The 27168-nt window shown below is 39.7% G+C and overlaps 1 pseudogene across 1 annotated transcript; it reads right to left on the bottom strand.

Moving 5' to 3' along the window:
* Positions 1-14215: 14215 nt before the first annotated feature.
* LOC308497304 (heterogeneous nuclear ribonucleoprotein A1-like) lies at positions 14216-15321 on the bottom strand (annotated as a pseudogene). The gene has a single exon. The product of its transcript is annotated as a heterogeneous nuclear ribonucleoprotein A1-like (transcript).
* Positions 15322-27168: the final 11847 nt, after the last annotated feature.

Genomic DNA, 27168 nt, shown 5'->3' with positions numbered 1-27168 from the left:
GTGCAGGCATCAGATGGTGTTTCTCATCCAGGTTGGCCAGCTTCCTCACAACCTCGTATCTCTCCATCCTGAGGCCTCTGGGACCTGTCCTCATTTGGGCACTACAGAAAGCTGGGCTATAACCCCTGGTGTGGACTGTGACAGTTAAGGAGGGGGGCAAAGTGTAAGAATCATGGCTGAGCATACCTACTGTATTTGAAGATTCACAGGTTGCCTCTCTTTTTCTAACTTGTGTTCACTTGGCTTAGCTTCTTCTCTGATGACTTCATTTCGAATGATTTTTTTATGTTAATATTTGTTTGCTGCCCATTTTGTACTTAAAGACAAAAAGACACAGCCTTCCTAATCTGGAAAATGGAGATAGTAAGAGTATCTACACCTAGGAACAATATTTTAGGTGTGCATTTGAAAAAGAAATTGTAGAGAAAAGCATTTGTAATCCAAATACTACCTCGTACACACAAAAAGAGGTGGAAACAAAACAAAATATACAAACAAGCAAAAACAAAGGCGTGACATTCTAAAAATGGGACAAATGATTCTTCCAAATGAACTCTTCAAAGTGGTTCCCTCTAAGTTCACGTCTGACATAGGATGCTCTTGTTGCACAAACGATGTTAGGATTTCTTCTCTGAAAAGGCTTTTAAGGACCTTCATGCAAATACTGACATTTTTGACAAATATCTTTCTACTTTGCAACTTATTATTCAATATTATTTATAATTTTTTGACATACAAATGCTTATGCAGATACATCTATATGGTTTCTTCTACTGTTTTGTAGTTACTTCTTTCCCATCCAAGAATCACTTAAATATTCACTTACATTTTCTTTAAGTCCTTTGCAGTTTCAGTTTTACATTCATTTGCCTCTTTAACCCATCCGGGATGTATTTCAGTAGTACGAAGTGAGCTCTGATCAGATTTTTTTTCTCCCAAATGATTGGCTGGTTTTCCTAGTACCAGTTATTGAATAATCCATGTTGTCCTCATTGGTGATGCTCCATTTATTGGTATATTGAATTTTCTTTCAAGTCTCTCTGTTTTGAAATATTAATCTACTTATCAGTCTTTTCTCGGGATTTCAAAATCATTGTAGTTATTGTAGGTTTATAATATGTGTTAACATCTGGTATAGTGAATCTCCTGTTATTATTCTTCCTTTTAAAAAGTATTCTGGCTACTCTCCTGTTTTTTCCTCCAAACAGAAACAATTTTTTTCAACTTCAAAAATATCCCATTAGAATTTTGGTTAAAATCAAAACTGAAAAATAGATTTATCTCAGAGCATAACAGATTTCTCAATTTGTTAAAATCTTTTTGCTTTTGTGTTTTTCTCTTTCTTTTTTTTAGATTCCTTCCAGTTTTTTTGTCAATATTATTTATGGGTGAATAGGATCTTCATATCTATATACATCTATATCTATATATCTATCTATACATATATGCCTCTCTATCTCTATCTCTACCCTCTACCCTCTAATTTCTACCCTCTATCCTCTAATCTCTATCCTCTATCCTCTAATCTCTATCCTCTATCCTCTAGCCTCGAATCTCTAATCTCTATCCTCTAATCTTTTTTTTTAATTTATTGGGGTGACAATTGTTAGTAAAATTACATAGATGTCAGATGTACAATTCTGTATTACATCATCTATAAATCCCATTGTGTGTTCACAACCCAGAGTCAGTTCTCCTTCCATCACCATATATTTGATCCCCCTTACCCTCATCTCCCACCCCCTACCCCCCTTACTCTCTGGTAACCACTAAACTATTGTCTGAGTCTATGAGTTTTTGTTTCTCATTTGTTTGTCTTGTTCTTTTGTTGTTTTTGGTTTATATACCACATATCAGTGAAATCATATGGTTCTCTGCTTTTTCTGTCTGACTCGTTTTACTTAGCTTTATTCTCTCAAGATCCATCCATGTTGTCACAAATGTTCTATCCGCTAATCTTTATCCTCTAATCTCTAAATTTCCCAACAGATTATTGTTGAGTCACTGGAAAAATTATTGATTTTTAAGTTATTTTATAATAGCTTTTCAATCAAGTCTCTTTTTCTTGGCAAAAGTATCATCTGCAAATAAAGACAATTTTTCTTCTGCTTTTTGATATTTTAAAAAATAGCAGGTATCCTTATACCTTATTTTAATAATGTCTTTACTGTCATGTCACTAAGTATGGAAATTTAAAGATAAACCCAAATAGTAAAATGAACTCTCATGTACCCATCACCTAGCCTCAAAAATTACCAAAATTTTTGCATACACTTTTAGTGGAGTTATAAATTAATCCAGCCTTTTTGAATGCTAATTTGGAAAAATATCTATCCAAAAATAGATCCAGCAATTCCATTGCTAGGCATTAATCCTACAAGTGCACCAGCACCAACAGGCAAAGATATTCAAGGATGGTTACTGTAACTGTATATAATTGCAGAAAACTAGTAAATAGCCTAGATGTTCCACATAGGTGAGTGAAAAGTTATGGTGGGTTCATATAATAGTACTCAGCTGTTATGAAAAATTTGGGTAGATCTGTGTCTGTGGGCTGAAGTGGGAAGATGTCCAGGGTACCATGAAAAAGGCAAGTGCAGAACCATATATATATATATATATATATGTTACTAAACAATGTTACTAAGTTTAGTCCGGTTTCAAATGACTTTGGGGTATTTCTAAAAATATATATATGTATATGGTATGATTCTTTTTTTTTTCAAAGGAAATAGTCATATACTTTTATGTGCATGGAAAATTTCTGAAAGGATATGTAAGAAACTGTTAATAGAGGTTACCTATTCTACCTACTATGGGAGGTAGAATGAGGAGTGGTGATGGGAGGTTAAGGAAATAACTTTACACTTTCTCCTCTTCCTTATAGTTTGGCTGTCTTACCATTAGTGTTATTACTTTTATAAAGTCTTACTAAAAGTTATGATGTTAGCTGTTGGTTTAATAGTTACTAAGAGATTTTTCTTTTAATTTAGTCATTTTAATCAAGACAAAGTATTAGATATTTATCATCTATTGAGGTAATGGTGTTTTTTCTTATATGACCTAAATGTATGATTTGTTATTTCAATTATTTTCCTATTATAAAAATATCCTGACATTTCTAGAATAAAATCTACTTGATCATGTTAACAATGACGTTCTTCGTTGCATTTAATTTGCTGGTATTTTAAGAAGGAATTCTGGCATTGGATTGGATTTCTTATATGAGTTTATATTTTTGAGTGTTCTTTGTATACCACTTTTGATAGATTTTATAATAATTACATTTGCTTCATAAAAACGAATTACATTTAAACATATTTATGCATTTAGAAAGGGAATTACATGTCCTTCAAATTTTACAAGAATTTACCTAAGGAATCTCTAGAGTGGAGGCTTTTTTGAGTTCTTCTCTGGTTTTAATCTACCTTTTGTTTTTTTTTACTTTTTCCTGATCCCACCATTTGGATTTATATTTTTCTAAGAAAAAATGTATTAGCACATAGTTAACTACACATAGTATTCTCACATAATTTTTTTAAAACCCCAAACTTCCTCCTGTCTGTTATGTCTCCTTTCTCCTTTATAATTTTATTTATGTTATCTCTCTTACTTATTAAATAGATTCGCCAGATATTTCTCTACTTCTATTTTTTTTCCAAGGATTTACTTTTGGAATTGATCAACAATTGTGTTTTTCGTTTGTTTTCTAATTCATTAATTTCTGCTTCAAACTATCCCTGATTCTCCTTTCTGAGTTTAATTTTTTTAAAAAGTACTACTCAGTTCACTTTTTAAAAATTCTTTCTTGTTCAATTTTCCCCTGCTAAACAATGTTACTAAGTTTAGTCTGGTTTCAAATGACTTTGGGGTATTTCTAAAAATTAAATCTATCAGAGGAGGAAGATTTGCTATCAATGATGATGTCCATTTGAAAGAATGTGACTTCGTCTCTTGTGACAAATTTCTAAAGAATTCTAAAAATGCATAATAGCAATATAATTGCAGCAAGCTTAAGATCTATTCTGAAGGGGTCAACATATATATATATATATATATATACTGCACATTTGCTAGAGCATTACCTGCCCTCGTATATTTGGAAAGAATCAAGTGCTAGCATTTAAAGAGAAACTCTCATGTTTGCTTAATGGGATGTCCACTGATACTGCATATTTGTAACTCAAGATATTTTAAAAGATTTTTTCCTTTTGTGAAAAAGTATTTAAATACAATATGCATACAGCTTGGCTTCATGTTTGCTGGTGATTAGAATTACCACAGATAAAACATTTTTCAACTGCAAAGATTAAAAATTATTCACATGATAGGATGACAAAGTTTTCTCTGCAAAAACCAATTCACTATGATGATATAGATGAGGGCAGAACCTGCTTTTAAAAATAATTTTTTCATGCTCTGATAGGCCAGATTATAAACAATAAAATTAAGTCTCTAATAAAAAATGTGCCAATAGAAAGATAAATTTGCAGGTGTGACCTTTGCCAACATGTCTCAGAAAACCATCAGATCCATGTGTTTGTAGATTATGTAACAGTGTTTAGGTGGCCAGGAAAGGGAGGATTTTTGTGGTCAAGAAAGTGGAAATATCTTATTTAACACATGACCCTGGCCAGTCCCATCTCAAATTACTGTTGATCAAGTTACAGATGGTTAGCAAACAAGGGGGGAGGGAAGACAAAGAAAAATCTGACAAACTTGGCAATGAACAGGAGGCCACAAAGCCAGTGGCTATCATTAAAAATATGGACTTACTGAAGTCTTTAAATATTTAACGCAAATAGTTTAATAGTTTTGCAAAGCATTCTGGACCAGAAGTAACTTTAAAAAGCTTAAACATAACCTCCCGTGATAATAAGATTTTGGGAAAGGCAGAACATGGCTTTATGAATAAACCAAAAACATGTAACTCGACCCTCCCCCCCAACTCGACTAACAGCTTTATGATCATGATTGAAATGCATTTTTTTTGTTTTGTACCCACATGCATCTCAAGTTTTTCAAGCTTCCAAAGGTTTAAAACATATAAGTGCCTGTGCTCTAGGAATTTATTCTTGAGAGGAAACACTACCAAGCATCAATAAATGGAAAACCAAACTTGTAACTCTACCAACTTCAGAGGCAGGTATATATAAATTTATGTATTTAGCAGTGGTCTCTACTGGTTGCCTTTAAAGTAGCAGGTTAGGGCTAATTGCACAGTGAGCCGAGCCAAAAATAATCTTATTTTGTTTGTTATTGTGGCTGTGAAATTTTCAGTAAAGCACAGACCTAAAGCCCAAATGCTGCTAAAGGATTACCTAGAAAGCAGCGCCTGAGGCCAAGTTTAAGTGCTAAGATTTTTATTAGGAAGAGCAATCCCAGGGCGGCAAGGGTGAGCGGAAACGCAAAAGAGGTTCAGCATTGAACTGAAAACCACTTCACAAGAAAGTACAACTGATTGCTGAGTCCCAAAGGACAGCTTCTAGACAAGCCGTGCTGAATCATCATGCCTTGAGACCCTCTGTCCATGGAGGAGAGGAGTTTATATGTTGGCCACTTCTTGCTTTCTGAACTCTTGGATGCAAGTTTGCCTCCTGGGGCTCTAATGTCCCTACGCTTCTGGGTGTGGCAATTGCCAGGGAAGCTAACGCATGCTGCCCACAACGTTTCTCACGAGTCTAGGAAAGGTGGGGGAAGCCAGAGCATCCATTACAACCATGGGGTGAGAGGCAGTGCTGAGTCCTCACCCTCCCCCGGGGTGGGGGAGGCTGTCCTGAGAAAAGTCACAGCAGCGGAGGCCAAACCTCTGCACCGAGCGAGAGGCTAAAACGAGAGTGGCAGGGCTGGGACTGAGAAAATCGGGAGGTGCACACACGGGGTGTGGTGTTGCGTATCCTTGGACCTGAGCTCTTTCTGTGCTGCTCACTGATTCTCAGGAAACAAGAAGCCACTCAATGGAGAGACAGCTCTCATTTAGTGCTAGGATTTTGTAACTCCTACTTTCAACTCCTCACTATTTGGAGAAATTACTGTGTGCTAAATGTCGGGCACGTTAACCTGCATCCTCACAACCATCTCGTTTCACAGCTGAGGGCCCGAAGTTCGGCGCCCAGCGCGGAGTTCGGTTGGGGAGGGGACCCCCGCCGACTCCCGCTGGTCAGTCAGCCTCGCTGCCGCACCGGCCGTCAAGCTTCAGGGAGAGGAGGCGCCGGCGGCGGGCAGGCTCGGGCCAAACACGCCGGAGCCGCCGCCCGCTCGGCCGCCCCGGCCCAGCGCAGGCCGCTCGCGTCTCTGCTTCCGCTGAGCGGCCCGCGGCGCCCACTCCCCAGTGCAGAGACCCGGCCGCAGCCAAGCTCCGGACTAGAGGCGGGGCGCGAGCCGCCGCAGCCGCTTTCTGCGCACGCATCGCCTCGCGCGCACTGAAGTCAGTCGCGCACCCGGGCGTCTCACCCCGCGCCGCCCGGGCGTTTCCCTCCGCGCGCGGACGGAACTACTTCCAGGGGAGCAGAGTCCGCGGCCTGGACGCTGCGGCCTCAGTCTGAGGGGAGGCTGCGAAGCGCGGGCGGCCGTGTGCCGGAGCTCCGCCCTTGCCCGAGGTGGGCGCCGCTCCCTGCCGTCAGGAAGGAAAGAGCGAGAAAGGCGGTTCGGAGCCCTTGGCTCCTCCACGCGTCTTCCTCGTTATGATATTGGGAAACCTGATTTTAAGGTCGCGGCGGAAAGAAAGATGAGGGCGTTTTGCCCTCTGGCGTGGAGCGGCCTGCCCGCCGCTTTTGCCGGGCTGCCTGACGGGCAGCAGCGGCTCCATTTTTCTTATTCCGAACGTAGTTGTTTGGCGAAGCGAGGGACTTACAAGGAGGCTTTGTCTGAGGAAAAAGAGCTGTTGCGAAATGGCCTCCCCGGAATGGCCGCCGGTCGCCTTCTGCGGGGAGCGCGCCGGGAACCCTGGACAGTTTTTTTTCCATATCAATTAAAGAAACGGAAAATCTGCATTTTTTTCCCCCTCACGACATTTTCATTCAGATTTGAGTTTTAGTGTCTCACTGTTTTAGTAGGAAGCTACCATGCGCCTCAACTTACTCCATCTCCTTTAATACCGCATGCCTTAGCTACTCTAAAATTTTATAGGTAACCAAGTTCTCTTTGTACCCTTCTAGCTGCTTTTTCTCTCTGAGAAATAATGGAATTTCACAAAACCTGGAGCTGGCGGTGCTCACAAGGACTCCGGGTGCCTCAGACACGGTCCCTGACAGAAACCGCCAGCCTGAGGGGACGAGAGAGCACGGAAAGGAGGACGGGCTTTGGGGGGTGAAAGTCGTTTGGGGATCCCAGGATTCTATGATTTTTAGGAATTTCTGAGGAAAGTGCCTGATCAGAAGAGGTGGGAGGCCACTGAACCTAACGAAGGGGCTTCGACTGAGCGGGCATCTCTTGTTCGAGTACAGAACAACCTGCAATGACAAAGGGGAGAAGTAGTAATATGTTTTGAAAGCACCACGGTAAAGTTTGGGTTTAGAGCCTGTGACTGACTGCTTGTCTCCTATACTCTTCTTTGTTTATCTTCAGAGCGTGTATAACCACCTGATACTGGTGCATATTTTACATATTTATTTATTGGCTCTCTCCCCACTTGATAAAAACACATGCGAGCTGGGAATTGTTTGTGCACTGTTGTTCCCTGGAGCCTAGCACAGGACCTGGCAAAGTACTCGGGGCTTTGTAAATATTCAGTGAATAAAAAAACAAATACTTAAAGGCATTGTGAGAGAAGCACAAAACCAAAAGGAAATTTCCTCTCTTCAAGGAAAATTCCTCTCTTCAAACCCGGAGCAATCATTGAAAAAATAGCCAAGAAATATAGTCACAACACCATTCCATTTTCTGAAGAGGAATAATGAAACAAATGAACTGTCAGCTCTAGGATGCTTCCCACTTCATTCTAAGGATGGTGGGGTGGTGGTGGTGGTGGTGGTGGTGGTGGTGGTGGTGGTGGTGGTGGTGGTGGTGGTGGTGGTGGTGGTGGTGGTGGTGGTGGTGGTGGTGGTGGTGGTGGTGGTGCTGCTGTGCGGGGTGGAGGGGTAGGATGAAGGGAATCAAAAGGGTCAGCCTTCCAGTTGTAAAGTAAGTCATGGGGATGTAATGTACAGCATTATGACTGTAGTTAATACTGTACTGCATGTTTGAAAGTTGCTAAGATCTGAAAAGTTCTCATCACAAGAAAAAATAATTCTGTAACTATGTCTGGTGATGGATGTTAATTAGACTTGTGATTATTTCACAATGTATACAAATATCAAATCGTTATGTTGTATACTAATATATGTCAATTATACCTCAATTTTAAAAAAGAAAGAAAAGGAAGTAAGAGAAGTAGAAAAGATTTAAGGTAAAACATTTATATAGTTTGCTGTCTTAGGGCGTGACAAAAAGTCTGTTGGACCTTAAAAGAAGACAGGGCAGAAGGGTCATCGTGTTAGTTAAGGATTGCTGTGTTATAAGCCACTCCCAAATTTAGTGATTTAGTGGCTTGAATAAAGACCATTTTGTTTGCTCACAGTTCTTTGGGTTAGGAATTGGGGCAGATCTCAGTGAGGATGGCTGTTCTTTGCTCCATGTAGACTTGACTGGGGTGCCTCAACTGGGGCTGGCGGGTGACCTTGTCCACATGTCTGGGCCTGGGTGCTGAGGCACTTTGGTTCTCCTTTATGTGGCTGGTTTCTCTCTCTCTCTCTCTCTCTCTCTCTCTCTCTCCTGTGTCCCCCTCTCTCTGTCTCACATAATTCAATAGTCTAGCTCAAGCATTTTTACATGGTGGCTGTCTCCAAAGGTGTGAAAGGGATTACACAGCATCCCTTTTATCATATTGTGTTGGTCAAAGCAAATCAGAGGGCCAGCATGGATTGAAGAGATTGGGAAATAGATCCTACTCTTTTGGGAGAATGGTACAGGCACATTGTGAAAAGGATGTGGTTATGCTGAATGAAAGACGCCAGACACAAAAGAATACATTATGTATGATCCTATTTATATGAAATTCTAGAAAAGGGAAACTAATCTAGAGTGACAGGAAGCAGATCATTGGTTGTTTGGGGCAAGAGGGTGGGGATTGACACCAAAAGGGTGTGAGGAAACTCTTTGTGATGACAGAAATGTTCTGTATCTTGATTGTGGTGGCGTATGCACAGGTGTATACATTTGTCAAAATGTGTGAATTATTGCAATTATTAGGCCATTAAACAAAAGGGAAAGAAAGAGAGGGTAGGAGGGACTGTTGTGACCATCTTTAGAAATAATGTACTGTACCTAAAAATTTAGACCTGACAGAATCCATGAAAATCATTTGATCCAGTGCCTTCATTTTACAGTTAAGGAGAGGGAGGCTCAGGAAGAGCAATTTGTGAAAGGACACTGCTAGTTACTGGCAAAACCAGGATTGGAACCCCTACTCCTGTCACAGTTTTCCTGTTGCTTCTGCCACAGCTTCTAAGAAGATAGGGGAAAAGGATGCCCTGGGCCTGAGTCCCACTGAGACTCGCTTAGATATCAGTAGGTCTGGGATTAAGGGCTGGACCATGATAGCTGTCAATATCTCTTTGTACTCTAGAAGTTTCCAGGGGTCTCCAGTGGTCAATATGAAAAGTCAAGAGCAAGACTTCTGAGCTCTGTTGCTAGTTCTGGAAAAGTTCCTGTAACTGCATAAATTGGCATCTATAATAAATGTAAATGGAGTGATATTTATAAATAGAATTAAGCACTGTGAAGAAAAAAAATGAAGACCAGCTATGCCATAGCCACATGTTGTCTACAGTGCTATTTTTTTTGGTTTCCTGAAAGGGTATTGGTGGGAAAGGAAAAGGAGGGCTATGGGACTGTTGAAACATTATTTACTTAGATTTTACTAAATTAACAAACTTATTTTTATGCTTGTAAGATAAGAATTATTACTAGTTTTTATAAAGTGCCCTATATACTAAGATAGAGTTGAAATAATGTTGTAACCCACAGATAGCAATATGCGAATGTTAGAACAGATTTAGGGAATTTGAAATGGTGACTATAATCCATTCCCTGTCTTTCGTATAATGTCTTTTCTCAGGAAAAAAATGACTGGATCCTGTCTTAGACATTTATTAGATGTTTTTAATCCCTCTGGATGCCAAAGAATCTTAAAAAAAAATAAATCTGAAAGATGGCAGAATGTTGTGGGCTGAAACGACTTGGGTCTGGTATATCAGAGAGTAATACCCTGCTGATTTTGGGCAACTACCCATAGAACTATGGACTTGAACTGTGGATGGAATTGGAACTGTTTGCTAGCACAAAGTCACTTTCGAAAATAGTTATTAAAACACTGAAAAATGAATGATTTAACATGAAGAGTTTTTTTCAAGAGAATATCACACTTGATAGATTTCTGAAGCTTGGGTTTTTTTTTCATTTTAGTTTTGGGCTGTGATTTCCCAGTTTTTCTAATACCTGTATCTTAAACATTATGCATTATATAGTAAGCATTTTATTACATGAGGGGACTAATTTTCATCTTGAAGTTGTGGTCTCTGTGTCAGAGCTGCTGATTGGAGAGAACCTGTTCTTTCACCAACTTGCAATATAGTTGCAGAAAACTCTACTGGCCTAACACTAGTGCCAGGTGGAAAGTGATTCATTTATGGAACTAATTCAAGCCCAAAACATTCTACTCTTTGCATTACCCCAGCTGGGCAGTGCCTTGGTCCTGAATGGATTCCCCTTGGTTTAAGTTGGGTTAAAGAGGGCAAAATAATATGGCATGTAAGGAAAACAGCCCACGGCTCTCTTAGAGTTTAACCTCAGCAATCCTACAAAACTTAGCTTGGTTTAGGCCAGACATTCTCAACAAAAGACCTTTTTAAAAGTAATATTTCCATTCCATGGCTGTCATTTTTTGAAATATCTGGACTACCCAACATGTAGTAGTATTCATAACCCTTGTAGCCTTTACTCAGGTACACACATTTTGTAAGTTTTTTTCAATAGCATTGGGAACCATGTACAGATCACCAGTACCACCTTAGGAACTCAGGATTCCAGCATGACATGAAACTCATGGGGGAGATGAGCCAAAACTCCTAGGTCTTCTACATTCCTGCAACCTTGTTTCCACTTCCCACATCATTGCCATTCCTGTGGAATTGATGGTTGTTTTAATCACCTCCTATTCTTGCCATTGGCGAGGGAGGGATTTCTGCCCTAGAGTCATGGGGATGGTCTGACACAACACACCTGAAAGGAGACAGATGAGGTTAACAGCAGTTTATTAGTTACCTGCACTCACAGCCAAGAGGAGGAGGACGCTGCACACGGGGCCACATGGAGGTTGCACTCTGGACCAGAACTAACAACCAGGAGCTGAGGGGGGCAGACTTCTTTGTAGTATCAAAAGTGTGTGGTACCCCTTGTTTCCCATGGGAGGATGTGACTGGCTTGTTTGAATTCCTAGGGCTGGCAGGGAGCTGAAACCCACTACTCAGGGATAAGCAGGAGTGATACCTGGTCTATTTGAGAAGGAAGGTTGTTTGGCTAGGGGACCTATCCCCTGGAGAAAAGAGAGGAATGGAACGTGTGGTTAGGCCATTTGAGGTCTCCTAGTTTTCCTCAGATGTCAAGGCATACATAACATCAGGTCTTATTTTTAGGCCTTATGCTACAATGGCAAGGTCCGGACATTATTTCTAGACCACCATATAAAATTCTCTCATAACTGGGAGGATAAAAAAGGTAGAGTGAGGTAAAAGGTGCAGACCAAATCTTTCTACTTTCTACTTACAAATACACAGTCACAAAGCAAATGTTTACTGAATATCTTTGTGTGCCAGCACTAGGCTAGGCACAGAGATTTAAGGGTGAATGGAACATAGTTCCTATTTTGAGTCAAATGGAGGAGAAGTGGAGCACATGAGCAGATAGATGGTCACAATACAGAGTGATGGAAGCAGGAATAAAGATCTGCGCATGTGCTTTGAGAACACAGTGATTGGGAGGGGTTCATCCCACCAGGGCACAGTGAAAGGCTCCACAGGTACAAGGGACAGTTGACCCTGAGCTGGCCTTGAAGGATGAGTGGGAATTTGCCAGTTAGAGAAGGGAGGTTGGGAGCATCATATCAGAGGGACCAGCATGACCAAAAGTGGAAATGATCAGGACATGTTACAAATAAGTGACAAATAGTTTGAGGGTTGTTCGATAGGGATGGGGCGAGGGGGTTGACAATGTCTCAGAGAGGGCAGCCTGGGATAGTTGGAAGTATTGTGCCAGGAGGGTTGCCCAGGGAACTTTCTGCTTCTTCCACTCCCCTCCGCATTTCCTTCTAGTCCTTTCTCCCCCAGACATCTTTTCATATTTGCAGAATCAGATGCCACCCTTATATTAACGGTGGGGGTGATGGGGAAGAAGCAGGGAGAGATGAGAGGAAAGGAAAGCAGAAAAGAGGACAGCAGAGGATAGGAGAGAGGAACACAGGAAAGGAGAGAGGAGAAAAGGGAAAAGAGAGGGGAAAGGGGAGGGAAAGGGAGAAGAGGGAAGGAGTGTGTAAAGGGGCTGAGGATAAACTTCACTTGCCTATCTTACCAAAGGCTGCCTCTGAATACATTGTAAAATATTGTGCCAATCACTTAATGTGCCCAAGGGCACTGCCCAAAGCTTTGTCACAAGTGCTAAGATCCCCTGATGCTCATCCCCTTTTATTCCTTCTCTACTGCTCTTGGAATCTTCTCCATACTCTGCTCCTGCTCCCCTTGGCCAACATGGTCAACTCTGTAAAACTCACAAACTTCTATAGAGACTGACAAGGCAGGAACTAAGCAACTGATTTTCCTGGAGTAGAAAAAGGGAATGGGACTTAAAGATATTTTTATCCAGTTCAGGAACACTGTCATCAATAGTCCTACTTAAGATGGGTAGCTCTTTGAGCTGTATTTATTCTCTTGTGTAATTTTCTGTTCACATGTGCTGATCCCTTGGATTGGAAATTGCCTGCCCTTTCTCTCTCTCTTTATTCTAGTCTGGAAAAATCCTCCTGTTCATTCAAACTCAGTTTAACAGTGACCTCTTTAAGGAGGCCAACTGCTACCTTAGCAGCTATTTAAACTTTGTTTTAACACTGAATATATTGATTATAATTCTCTTTGCATACATTTCCTTAGCTCTTTTCTAAATTCCTGAGGCACCATTGTTTCCATAGCAACAAGCAGTAAAAGACACATAGTAGGTATACAGTGAAAGTTGAGTGAATAAAAGGGAATGACAGCCAAAGAAAGCACTTAAAAATCACACATATGGATCAAACTTCCAACTACCAATTTACAGTAAATAGAGTACAGAAAAAATGTTAGATGGCACCCGAAGCATAGATATAATCAACAAAGTCCTGAGAGGGAAAACTCTTTAGGAAAAACAACCCAGTTTTTTGAAAAATTACTTGCAAGGAGGGGAAGGAGAGATGGAGGAGGACCAATAATTTAAATGAGACCTAAACCTGTTAATCAATTGCAAATCATGGACTTTATTTGGATCTTGATTTTTAAAAAATAATAAAGCATGACATATCTGAGACTTTGGAAATTTGAACACTGACAGGATGTTTGATGCCTTTAAAGACTAGTTGTTAATTGCTTTAGAAGTGATACTGGTGTTAGTTTTATTTTGGGAAGAGAGTAGTCATTATATTTTAGCGATAAGTACTGAACTGTTTATCAGTGAAATTATATGTTTGGAAAGTTTAATGTATGCATATGTATATGTGCTAAAATATTTTCCAAAGGGACATCTTTATTTAACAGAAAATAAGTAAACTCAATTAGAAATTAGAGAGTTTTTATTTATTTTATTTTATTTTTTTTTTAAAAAGACACATTTATTCAGCGTCATGATCAGACTATTACATTTACCAATAAACAGGATGGGTGCAAAAAAAAAAAAACTACACTAAAACTCTTTGTTGGAATGCTTTACACTTTCCACAAAACAGAAACTAAAATAACCTGTTATACAATTAGTCACAAATACAGTCCTCGAGTTTTTTGCCCACACACATGAATATTGTCTAAAACATGTCTTCTTTGTAGCAGCTAGGCCCTGCCACCACTGTGCTTGGCTGAGTTCACAAATCTGTTGTAACCTGTAGCGTCCCTGTCACTTCTCTGGCTCTCCTCTCCTGCTAAGCTTTGTTTCCTGGCAGTAATTAAAACTTTCTGCCACTGCCATAGCTACTGCTGCTGCTGGAACCACCATAGCCACCTTGGTTTCGTGGTTTGGCAAAGTATTGACCTCCACCACCACAGGGGCCAGAGCTTCTGCCTCCAAAGTTCCCTCCTTTCATGGGTCCAGAATTTGAAGATTGATTGTTGTAATTGCCAAAATCGTTGTAGCTTCCACCACCTCCAAAATTGCTTCCACTACCACCGCCTTTTCCGTTGTTATAGCTGTCGTAGCTGTCACTCCCGCCATAGCCACTGCCCTGGTTTCCATAACCCTGTCCCCCACTTCCATAGCCTCTGCTTCCTCCGGAGTAACCAGGGCCACCTCCTACATAACCACCATCATTACCAAATCCATTATAGCCATCCCCACTGCCACAAATCCTCCTCCACCACGACTGCCTCCAAAGCCACCTCAACCACTGAAGTTTCCTCCATGACCAAAGTTGTCCTTCCCACCAAAGCCACCTCTTCGACCACCACCAAAGTTTCCAGAACCACTTCGACCTCTTTGACTGGATGATGCACTAGCCATCTCTTGCTTAGATAGGGCTTTCCTTACTTCACAGTTGTAGCCATTCACAGTATGGTTTTTCTGAATGACAATCTTGTCTACAGAGTCATGGTCATCAAAGATTACAAAAGCAAAGCCTCTCTTCTTGCCACTGCCTTGGTCAGTCATGATTTCAATCACTTCAATTTTCCCACACTGTTCAAAATAATCTCTTAGGCGACGTTCTTCAGTGTCTTCTTTAATACCACCGACAAAAATCTTTTTCACAGTTAAGTGGGCACCAGGTCTCTGAGAATGTTCCCTTGAGACAGCCCTCTTTGGTTCCACAGCTCTTTTCTCCACTTTGTGTGGCCTTGCATTCATGGCTGCATCCACCTCCTCCACAGTGGCATAGGTGACAAACCCAAAGCCTCTGAAGCGCTTGGTGTTTGGGTCTCTCATCACCACACAATCTGTGAGCGTTCCCCATTGCTCAAAATGGCTCCTCAGGCTCTCATCAGTTGTTTCAAAGCTCAAACCTCCGATGAAGCGTTTCCGCAGCTGTTCAGGCTCTTTGGGAGACTCTGACTTAGACATGATGACTGCGGGAGGGGTGACTTTAACAATGCTTACTCGGCAGCGTCCACTGACAGAAAGGAGTGATCTAACGAACGTATCTCTATTTTATTTTTTTAAAAAACAGCACAGCTCACAGTGTCCCACGTGGGGATCGAAAACGCAACCTTGATGTTATTAGCACCACCCTCTAACCAACTGAGATAACCGGCCACTCTAGAGTCTTTATATTTAGAAATTTAATTTCTTAGCCAATTTTTAGGAACACATCTGTTTTTTCAAAGGGATATCTATAGTGATGTATAGCTTAATCTATCGACTAGTAAGCTATAGTATTTTAATATTACCACTTACAAATAGTTCTTAGGTGCAAAGCGAATTTGGAAAAATGGTTTCTAACCACAATCTTCACAGTAATAATAAGTAGATTTTGAAGTTTGTTCACTCCCAAGAAGTCCAAAGTTGTATAAGTTAAATGGTGAGTTTCCAAGGGTGCTTATCGGTGTGGTTAAAAAAGGTGTGGTGAGAGTGATGTCATCAAAATGGCGGTGTGAGGTGAGTCTCTTGAAATCTCCCATGGAATTTACAACAAATTGAACAACTATAATTCCACAAAGGACTCCCTGTGCAGCAGAAAGGCAAGATTAAGAGGCACACTACAGAAATAACCTAAAAGTGGACAAATTGTGCGAGGGGGGGGGAGGGGGGAAGGGAGAAGTGTAGAGATGGAGCTGTGTGGTCACAGGACGCAGACCTAGCTCTGTGCTCCAAGCTCGCTGCATCCCAGAACTACTGCAGCTGCAGGAGAGGGAAGATTCTTGGACTGTTAGGGTTCCGTTTATGGCCCACAGGGCTGAGGGGACAATATACAACACACGGCTGAACCCAACACTCACGACAGAGACCTTGGAGTAAAGACTGAGGGAAGAAGGCTGAAAATGGTGGTTTAAGCCCTCACTGCCGCAGAGAACGGAAGCCTTAGGAGCTGAGACTAGTCGCCCCCTCCCTACCCTCCCAGAGCTCGCCCTGCCCCGGCCTGCTCGTTGCTAGAAGCAGAACAATAGCAGTGTCAGATCAAAAGAATAAAATATTTGCAGTTCTGAGAACTGTGGACCCCAGACACAGATTTGCAGCCCAACTAGTTCCTGCAAAGGGGAGGGAGCTGTGGAAGCAAAACCGGCTGTGGTGGTGGTCACCGCCATTGCTCTGGGCCACTTCTCACAGCTCACCCTGCCCCTGTCCCCACTTATCTGGGCGGATCCCTATAGGAGTAAACAGAACTTCTGAAACACAAGGGCTCTGAATCTGATGCAGGAAGGGCTTTGGAACTTCAAAAGCTCTCCACATCCCCACATGGACGTGGCACATTATGACCCAGGTGAACTGTTCACAAAGGAGAAGCCCGCCTTCCAGGGAATCCCCCCATTGTGTGAGAAGCTGGAATAGTGCAGAAAAAAATATAACACTACAGTATGAGACAGCAAAAAAGCCTGCAGTTGGAGAGAAAATAAAACATTCAACCAACACGTACTGGAAAACAAAAAAAAGTCCTCATCCTATCAACCTGTTGCAGAACCCACTCCTGTAGATGTCTAGGAAGAGAAATAATAAATCATTAATTGCCATGAATAACCAAGGCAACAAGACAGCTCAGAAAGAAAGTGAAAAGTCTCTATAAAATGAACTTAAAGATATGGAACTATTTAACTTAAATGACAGAATTCAAGATTGCAATTCTGAAAAAACTCAATCAGATGCAAGAAAACACAGACAGGCAGTTTAATGAACTCAGAAACACAATCAAAGAATAACATAAACACTTTACCAAAGACATTGAAATTTCAAACAAGAATCAAATAGAATTTCTAGAGATTAAGAACTCGATAGAAGAAAAGAATGAAATAGCCAACTTAGGAAGTAGAGTTGACCAGATGGAGGAAAAAATCAGTGACCTCGAAGACAGAAACCTGGAAATACACGGATGGAAGAAGAAAGAGAGTTGAGACTTAAAAGAAATGAAAGAACTCTACAAGAACTTTCGAACTCCATCAAATAAGGAATATAAGATTAATGGGCTTACCAGAGGAGAAGAAAGAGAGAAAGGAACAGAGAGTATATTCAAACAAATAGTCGATGAGAACTTCCCAAACTTGTGGAAAGAACTGGATCCTTGAATCCAATAAGCAAATAGGACAACTAATTACCTCAACCCCAACAGGCCTTCTCCAAGGTGCATTGTATTGAAGCTGTCAAAAATCAATGACAAAGAAAGAATCCTCAAGGCAGCCAGGGAAAAGAAGACAGTAACCTACAAAGGCAAGCCCATTAGATTATCTTCAGATTTTTCAAAAGAAACTCTACAAAACAGGAGGGAGTGAAATGAAATATTCGAACTATTGAAAGAGAGAAATTATGAGCCAAAAATAATATACCCAGCAAAGATATCCTTTAGGTGTGAAGGAGGAATAAAGACCTTTCCAAACATACAGAACCTGAAGGAATTTTCTAATATACAACCTGCACTACAAGAAATACTAAAGGAGGCTATTTGACCACCATCAACAGGGACAATTTGTGGCAACCGAAACAAAAAGGGGGAGAGTAAGGCCTGAACTGGAATATGGGAATGGAGAAAGTAAGCATACTGAAGAAAATGGAATACTCTAAATATCAAACTATCTTTTACATAAAATGAATGGCAACCACTCAAAAAAATCCAGAACTGAAATATATACTGTAATTAAAGAAGAAAAAGAGGGAAAAATCATAGAATTCCACCACACAGAAATAACAGACAACAACAAAAAGGCAAAAAAACAAAGGAGACACAGTCTTACCAGAAAACGAAAGATAGAATGACAGGAAATCCTCAAATATCAATAATTACCCTAAATGTAAATTAACTGAACTCACCTATGAAAAGGCACAGAGAAGCAGATTGGATCAAAAAACTAAATCCAACCATATGCTGTCTCCAAGAGACACATCTCAGCTACAAGGACAGGCATAGACTCAAAGTGAAAGGGTGGAAATTGACACTCCAAGCAAATGGTACCCAGAGAAAATCAGGTGTAGCCATAATGATATCAGATGAAATAGACTTCAGGGTGAAAAAGATAACAAGAGACAAAAATGGACATTTCATAATAGTAAAGGGGACTATACAACAAGAAGACATAACAGTCACCAATATTTATGCCCCCAATCAGGGAGCACCAAAATATACCAAGCAACTACTAACAAAGAACTAAAGGGAGAAATTGACCAAAACACAATTATACTAGGGGACCTAAATACATCATTGACAACTATGGATAGATCATCCAAACAGAAAATAAATATGAAATAACAGCCCTAAATGACACATTAGATTTAATGGACATAATTGACATTTATAGAGCACATCATCCTAAAATATCAGACTATACATTTTTTTTTCTAGTGTACATGGAACATTCTCAAGGATACACCATATATTGGGACATAAAACTAGCCTCAGCAAATTTAAGAAGATTGAAATCATACCAAGTATATTCTCTGATCACAAGGCTTTAAAACTGGATATCAACTGCAAAAAGAAAGCAGGAAAAACCACAAATCCGGAGATTATGCAACATACGTTTAAAGAATGACCAGGTCAAAGAAGAAATTAGAGGAGAGATCAAAATATACATAGAAACAAATGAGAATGAAAATATATCCTACCAAAATTTTGGGGATGCAACGAAAGCAGTTTTAAGAGGGAAATTTATATCATTACAGGCCTATATCAAGAAACAAGAAAAATCCCAAATAAATAACCTCAAGTTACACCTTAAAGAACTAGAAGAAGAACAAATGAAACCCAAGGTTAGCAGAAGAAAGGAAATAATAAAAAGCAGAGCAGAACTAAATGAAATAGAGAACAAAAAGACAATAGAAAAAATTAATGTGACAAAGAGCTGGTTCTTTGAAAAGATTAACAAAATTGACAAACCCTTGGCTAGACTCACTAAGGTAAAAAGAGAAAAGACACTAATAAACAATATCAGAAATGAAAGAGGGGAAATTATCTCGGATGCCACAGAAATATAAAGAATCATCCAAGAATACTATGAAGGACTATATGCCACCAAATTGAATAACCTAGAAGAAATGGACAATTTCTTAGAAACATATAGCCTTCCTAGGCTGAACCTTGAGAATTGGAAAATCTAAATAGACAGATTACCAGTAACGAAATTGAATTAGTCATCCAAAATCTTCCCAAAGCAAAAGTCCGGGACCAGATGGCTTCACTAGTGAATTCTACCAAATCTTCAAAGAGGATCTAATACCAGTCCTGCTCAAACTCTTTCAAAAAATTGAACTCCTAAACTCATTTTATGAAACCAACATTACTCTGATACCAAAACCTGGTAAGGACAACACAAAAAAAAGAAAACTACAGACCAATATCTCTGATGAATACAGATGCAAACATCCTAAACAAAATTCTAGCAAATTGAATGCAGCAATACGTTAAAAAGATTATTCATCATGACCAAGTGGGATTTATCCCAGGGGAACAAGGATGGTTCAACATATGCAAATCCATCAATGTGATACATCACATAAACAAAATAAAGGACAAAAATTATATGATTTATATCAATTGATGCAGAAAAAGCATTTGACAAGATACAACATTCATTTATGATTAAAACAGTTAATAAAATAGGTATAGATGGAAAATACCTCAACATAATAAAGGCCATATACGACAAGCCCTCAGCTAATCTCATAATTAATGCTGAAAAACTGAAGCCCTTTGCTCTACGTTCAGGAAAATGGCAGGGCTGTCCCCTATCACCTCTGCTTTTCAACATAGTGTTGGAAGTTCTCGCCAGAGCAATCAGGCAAGAGAAAGAAATAAAAGGCATCCAAATTGGGAATGAAGAAGTTAAACTGTCACTCTTTGCAGATGACATGATGCTATACATAGAAAACCCTAAAGACTCCACCAAAAAGTTTAGAAACGATCAACGAATACAGTAAAGTTGCTGGCTACAGTATCAACATACAAAAGTCCATTGCTTTCCTATGTACTAACAATGAAATCTCAGAAAAGGAAATTAAAAAAAAATATTCCTTTTGCAATTGCAACAAAAAGAATAAAATACCTAGGAATAAACTTAACCAAGAATGTGAAAGACCTATATGCTGAAAACTATAAGACATTTTTAAAAGAAATTGAAGAAGCCACAAAGAAATGGAAAGACATTCTGTGTTCATGGATTGGAAGAATCAACATAGTTAAAATGGCCACATTACCTAAAGCAATGTGCTGATTTTATGCGATCCCCATCAAAATCCCAGTGGCATTTTTAAAAAAAGAAATAAAACAAAAACTCATCAGATTTGTTTGGAACCACAAAAGACCCCGAATAGCCAAAGCTATCCTAAGAAAAAGAGCAATGATGGAGGTATCACACTCCCTGACTTTTGCTTGTATGGCAGGGTAACAATAATCAAAACAGTGTGGTATTGGCAGAAAACAGAGACATAGACCAGTGGAATAGAACTGAGAACCCAAAACTAAAACCATATCAATATGGACAGATAATTTTTGACAAAGAAGCAAAAAACATACAATGGAGAAAAGACAGCCTCTTCAATAAATGGTGCTGGCAGATTTGGAAAGCCTCGTGCAAGAATGAAACTGGACTGCTATCTTTCACTATGTACCAAAATTAATTCAAAATGGATCAAAGAGTTAAGCATAAGACCTGAAACAATAAACTGCATAGAAGAAAACATCGGTACCAAACTTATGAATCTTGGGTCCAAAGAGCATTTTATGAATTTGACTCCAAAGGCAAGGGAAATAAAAGCTAAAATAAATGAATGGGACTATATCAAACTTGAAAGGTTCTGCACAGCAAAAGAAACCATCGACAAAATAAAGAGGCAACGAACTGAATGGGAGAAGATTTTTGCAAACAGTGCCTCCGATAAGGGACTAGAATCCAAAATATACAAGGAACTCATACAACTCAATAACAAAAAAAACAAACAACACAATTGAAAAATGGGCAGAGGACCTGAAGAGACATTTCTCCAAAGAGGACATACGAATAGCAAATAGACATGAAAAAATGCTCAACATCACTAATCATCAGAAAAATGCAAATAAAAACCACAATGAGATATCACCTCACCCCTGTCAGAATGGCTATCATCAACAAGACAATTAGTAACAAGTGTTGGAGAGGCTGTGGAGAAAAAGGAACACTTGTACACTGTTGGTGGGAATGCAGACTGGTGCAGTTGCTATGGAAGGCAGTGTGGAGGTTCCTCTAAAAATTAAGAATAGAATTACCATATAACCCAGCAATCCCTCTACCCAAAAAATCTGAAAACATTTATCCATAAAGACACGCGTGCTCCAATGTTCATTGCAGCTTTGTTTATGGTGGCCAAGACATGTCCTTCGATAGATGAATGGATAAAGAAGTTTTGGTATATATACACAATGGAATGCTATTTGGCAGAGAGAAAAGATGAAACAGGACCATTAGTGACAACGTGGATGGATCTTGAGATTATAATGCTAAGTGAAATAAGTCAGACTGAAAAAGCAGAGAACCATATGATTTCACTGTTATGTGGTATATAAACCAAAAACAACAAAAGACCAAGACAAACAAATGAGAAACAAAAACTCATAGACACAGACAATAGTTTAGTGATTATCAGAGGGTAAGTGGAAAGGGGGATGGTAGATGAGGGTAAAGGGGATCAAATATATGGTGATGGAAGGAGAACTGACTCTGGGTGCTGAGCACACAATGGAATTTATAGATGATGTAATACAGAATTGTACAACTGAATTCTATGTAACTTTACTAACAATTGTTACCCCAATAAACTTTAGTTAAAAAATAAATAGATAAATAAGTAAATAAAAATAAAAATAAAAAATAAAAAGAACAGAAAAAAAAAAGGTGTGGTGATACCAACATGGGCAATGCTTCTGAGTAAAAAAGAACATCATTGAATCAGTTTGCACAATTATTATCTGTATCTTCAACTTGATTTTTTAAATGATAAATGTCTTCTAAAACTTAAAGATTGTGTATCAAAAGTTGTATTTTCTTTTGTCAGATTTGCCCAACATAATCTGAGATTGAAGGGTCATTATCCTGCATCGCCAACCCCTAAAATATCACCCTGTAATTTATGGACACTGAATCAGTCCTTGGAAATGATGGTTGCTAAATATGTGCATTTATTTAATATAGCAATTTTACATGTAAAATTTATTTAAAATATTTCTCAGTTTTAAATGCATCCTTAGATTTTTTTTTTTTTTAAGGTATGTGTAGTGTTGCTGTATGACTGGGAAGTAAGGGTAGAGGGTAAGAACAAACATTTACAAGCTAAGTGCTCTTCAGGTGTTTCATTTAATCCTCCCAATATGCAGTCAAGGAGTGGTTTACTATTTCTACTTTGCTGATGGGGAAAGTAAGGCTCAAACAAGCTGGAAACTTGTCTGAAGTCACACAGCTTACAGCTTCTACGTGGTGGAGCAGGAAGTCAAGTGTTTGTTCTTCTGGTTTATACTCTTTTCCCTTGTGCCCTGTTTATTTATTTTCTCCTCAAGTTTGTGAGTCCCTCAAGTCTTTGGGGCCTTCATGGTTGCTTAATCCAAGTGGACATTTAATAATTCTTAGATAATCTCAGCAAATCATTCAAGTGTCAGTGTGATACACCTATACCCTTAGGTCAAGAGGAGCTCAAGTTTCTTTGCCCACATTTTCCAAGCGCACCCTTCTGACTATGTGTTACCCAATAACCACTTAAGAAAAATGAGAACACAGCTGGAGGCTTAAAACTACGTGAAGAAAAAGTAGGAAAGGGAACGATGCCAAAGACATGGGTCAAGGATAAGAAAATTTGAGATTTAAATTTGGAAAATAATGAATCAACCAGAAAGACGGATGCAATGTAAGCTTAACTATTCAGACTTGCTTTGGGACAAGTAGAGAAATCTTGTAGCATTTAAATGTACAAACATCATAATGCTTTATATGTTATTAGAAATGAGTAGTCTAAAATTTTCTCTATAAAATAGTAGTTTTCTATTTAGAAAGAAGCCCATTTGCTAACATTTTTGTAAGAAGCCTTTCGTGAGAAGCATGTGAGTTTCATATAGACTGAAACTGCTTTTACATTATGCCTGATTGCCACTTTGTTAAAGAACAGTAAATAAGTCAATTTCTGAAGGCAAGTAGCTGATAATTTTTAATCCACCAGTTTGCTAATAAAATATAATGGGAAAGGAAGGGATTCCTGGCATCAGAGTGAAATTATAATACAAAACTTCTTAAAACCACAAGTAAACTGGTATCACTGCCACTGTGGGCCTATGGAAGCAAAACACATTTTGACATTCATCCAACGTGTGACAGAAGCACAAAGGGACCTGTGACTGTAACATAATACAGGATTAGTAATGCTTTAAATTCAGACTTTGATAATATACAGTCACATGATTAAAATCAATAAGGCAAGTGTTAAGTGAACAATGGTCAAATGCTCTCGTAATGGCCCTGAAATCCAACCCATGAAAATGCTCCTCCTTTCCTACCAAGTTGAATGGTGAATCTGTTTTCAGGAGCTGATGTATTTCTTCCCAGCCCCGACACTGACATTCCCCCCACCTGGATATTTTGCTGAGTAGAGAAATCAACTTAAATGTCAAAGTCCCAAGACAACTTTTCAAAAGGGGTCTCTGTTTAGTCCAATGTTTGCAGAAGTACCCTCACCATGTTCCTTGTTCTATAAGGTTTCAGATGATAGTAGCAGTGGTAATGGTAGTAACAACAATAATAATAACAGCCAACATCTATGTGATGTTTCTGTGTACTAGGAACATGTTTTAGTCAGTTCAGAACGCTAAAACAACACCATCGACTGGGTGGCCTAAACAAATAAACATTGTTTACCATTCTGGAGGCTGACGAGTTCAAGACCACGGTGCTGGCAGATCCTGCGTCTGGCGAAAGCCCACTTCCTGGTTGTGGATGGTGACTTCTCATTGTATCCTCACATGGCAGAGAGCAGAGAGAGAGAAAGCAAGCTCTCTTGTCTCTGTTCTTCTAAGGACACTGAAACCAGTCCCAAAGGCCCCACCTCCCATTACCATCATATTGGAGGTTAGGATTTCAGCATATGAATTTGGGAGGGAGGACATAAACATTCAGTTCATAACAGAACTGTTGTCAGTGTTTTCTATATATTAAACTATTTAATCCTGCCAATAACTCAGTAAGGCAACTCTTAAGCTAGCATCCTCATTGTTCCCTTTTATAGGAGAGAAAATTGAGGCACAGAGGTGTGAGGGGATTTTTTCAAGGTTTTGTAGCTTGTTAGGGAGAGGAGTCAGGATTCTGGCTCTGGGCAGTGATTCTCAACCATGATAACACTTTGGATTCACCTGGAGAGCTTTTTTCACACTGATGCCTGGGTCTTACCTGCAGTGCTCCCACCCCACCCCCAGTCCCAATTCCAGATTCTAATTTAATTGGTCAGGAATTTTTTTTTTTTTTAATGTTCTTTGGGCAATTCTAATGAGCTGCCAGGATTGGGGTCTCCAGTCTGGGGCATCTTAGCATCATACTACGCAGTCCTTGAGAAACTCTTGAGCAGACACTATACCTTGGTTCCTATGACTTTCCCCATTGGGCACAATTGGTTAAAGGAACAGTCGATGGAAGGACAAGTCTTATGAATGAAATAATGACAAACCCATGGGCTAGCCACAAGGTTTTAGTCAAGTGCCTCAGGACTTAGTTTTTTCATCTGCAAAGCCAAGGGTTGAAAATGAATGATTTCCTGGTTCCTTCCAGTGTTATGAGTCTATGAAATCAATATTTTAAGCCATTGATTATCCATGAGTGGATGATCCACAGAAAATATTTTAACCTAAGGACTGGCTTCCTGCATTCAACCTTATCAATTGGTATATGCCCAAGGAATGCACATCAATTTCATTTTTGGTCTAAGCAGAACATAATGAGGAAAGAAAGAATCATGTGTGTTTGCATGTGTGTACATGTGAAAACTATTCAAAAGATAAATGATCTGGAGGGCTTATCTGCTGTTTTGGATTATCCACATCACTGCCCCCTCCAATAGTGTTGATAATTGAAAGTTGCCTGTAGTCTGATTGCTGACAGCTGAAGGATCCATGTTGCCAAAGAAGCTATGGCTGTACGCCAAGTAATTACCCGATTAATTATCCTCCTTTTTGTGCTGCCCCAGGTCTCCCTATTCCCCTCACCAGAGTGGTATCCAGTTTCAGGAGCATGGGAGAACAGGAAGTCCCCAAAATGAACAGCCCCTATTTCTGGAGGCAGAAAATATATCAGAGCAACTTTCCATAATGCATCAGGTCCTTTGCTAACTACCCCACTTGTTGACTGTGCCAAAGACAATAATTAAATCAAGGAGCGTCTGTCTAGTTCTAGTGGCTTTCCACATGGAAGAGTTTGGCAAAATGTTCTCTTTTCTTCAATCTGATGCATATGGAGGTCACCCAAAAATAGTACATGAGAGGCTCCAAGATAAGAACAAAATACCATGCATGGCCAAGAGGCTAAATCTTAATTCTGTTGGCTTTACACTGATTGGGCTAAAATGAATAATTATCCTCAGTATTTTGGTTTGAAATATCACATAGAATTCTGACAAAGTTTTCTAAAATCAGTTTTAAATGATTTGGCTTTCACAAGGGTATTAAAAGGGCATGAATTTTTGATTGCAGAGCAGCTGCATTGCTGGTGGAGGGTGTGTTCTCTGGACTAGCTGAAGTGCCCTAGAAAAGGAGAAGAGCCCACCATGCACATTTCTCCATGGCCTGGGCTAATATGGCCTGGGGTACTTCGTGCCATGAGACTTTGTGGACTCCAAAGGCTTTCCCTGTCCCATGACTCAGTAGCGTCAGCACAGTTCCTGAGAAGCCACATCTTGATTTTTATTGGGTGTGCCCACCAGATGCCAGCTCTGTACTGGTCGGCTGGGGCTTTCAGTGCTGGTGCTCCAGGGCTGGCCTCTGGGATGTGTCACCTCAACTCTGGGAAGCAACCCCCAAAGTGGGTGGTTCTACTCACCACCAGAACTGTTCTCCACCAACAAGGTTCTACTTTCCTTGTGGTAGTCAGCCAGACCTCAGGCATCTGACCATCTGGGGCTTGGCTCAGTGGTGGTGTTTATGTCACAGAGAACCAGTCTGATTTTACATACATTTCAAACATATATTTAAGAATGGGTCCTATGCTGGAGGCAGCTGGAGAGGGAGAGATTTCCCACTGAAAACTTGGCTTTTGAAGTAGGTTCTACCAGGTATCTTGCTCTGAGCTTTTAATAAATCCAGTTGCAGATTGATTTGGGAGTTTGACCTGATGAGCTGGAAATCAGCTTTCGTGCGTAGAGTGGCTCAGTGAAACGACTGTTTTAAAACCAGCTCTGTGCAGTGCCCTCTCCAATGAGATTGTTCCAGACACTTCCTGAGGCCAGTAAAAAGAAGTTGAACCTATGTTTTTATTAGTAGATTAGGCAAGTTCTCAGATACTTGGACACTGGTTTAGGCATAGCTTTGTGGCTTATCTACATAAACTGATTACTCTGGTGTCTAAGCCATGTGGATACTTGATTTCACTATCTACACATACATGTCCATAGTTATAATTTATTTGCTTGTCTTAATGCCTTTCTTACAAAGAACAATCTATCCTTTAAAAACCACACTGATTTTTTAAAATAATAATATAGCTTCCGAAAAGAATTTTAGAGTCTAAAATTGTTTTCCTGGTCTGCAAAAATTTACTGGGGTGTAACACACCA

The sequence above is a fragment of the Rhinolophus hipposideros genome (assembly GCF_964194185.1).
Source record: "Rhinolophus hipposideros genome assembly, chromosome: 1".
NCBI lineage: Eukaryota > Metazoa > Chordata > Mammalia > Chiroptera > Rhinolophidae > Rhinolophus > Rhinolophus hipposideros.
This window is presented reverse-complemented; position numbering and strand designations above follow the sequence as displayed.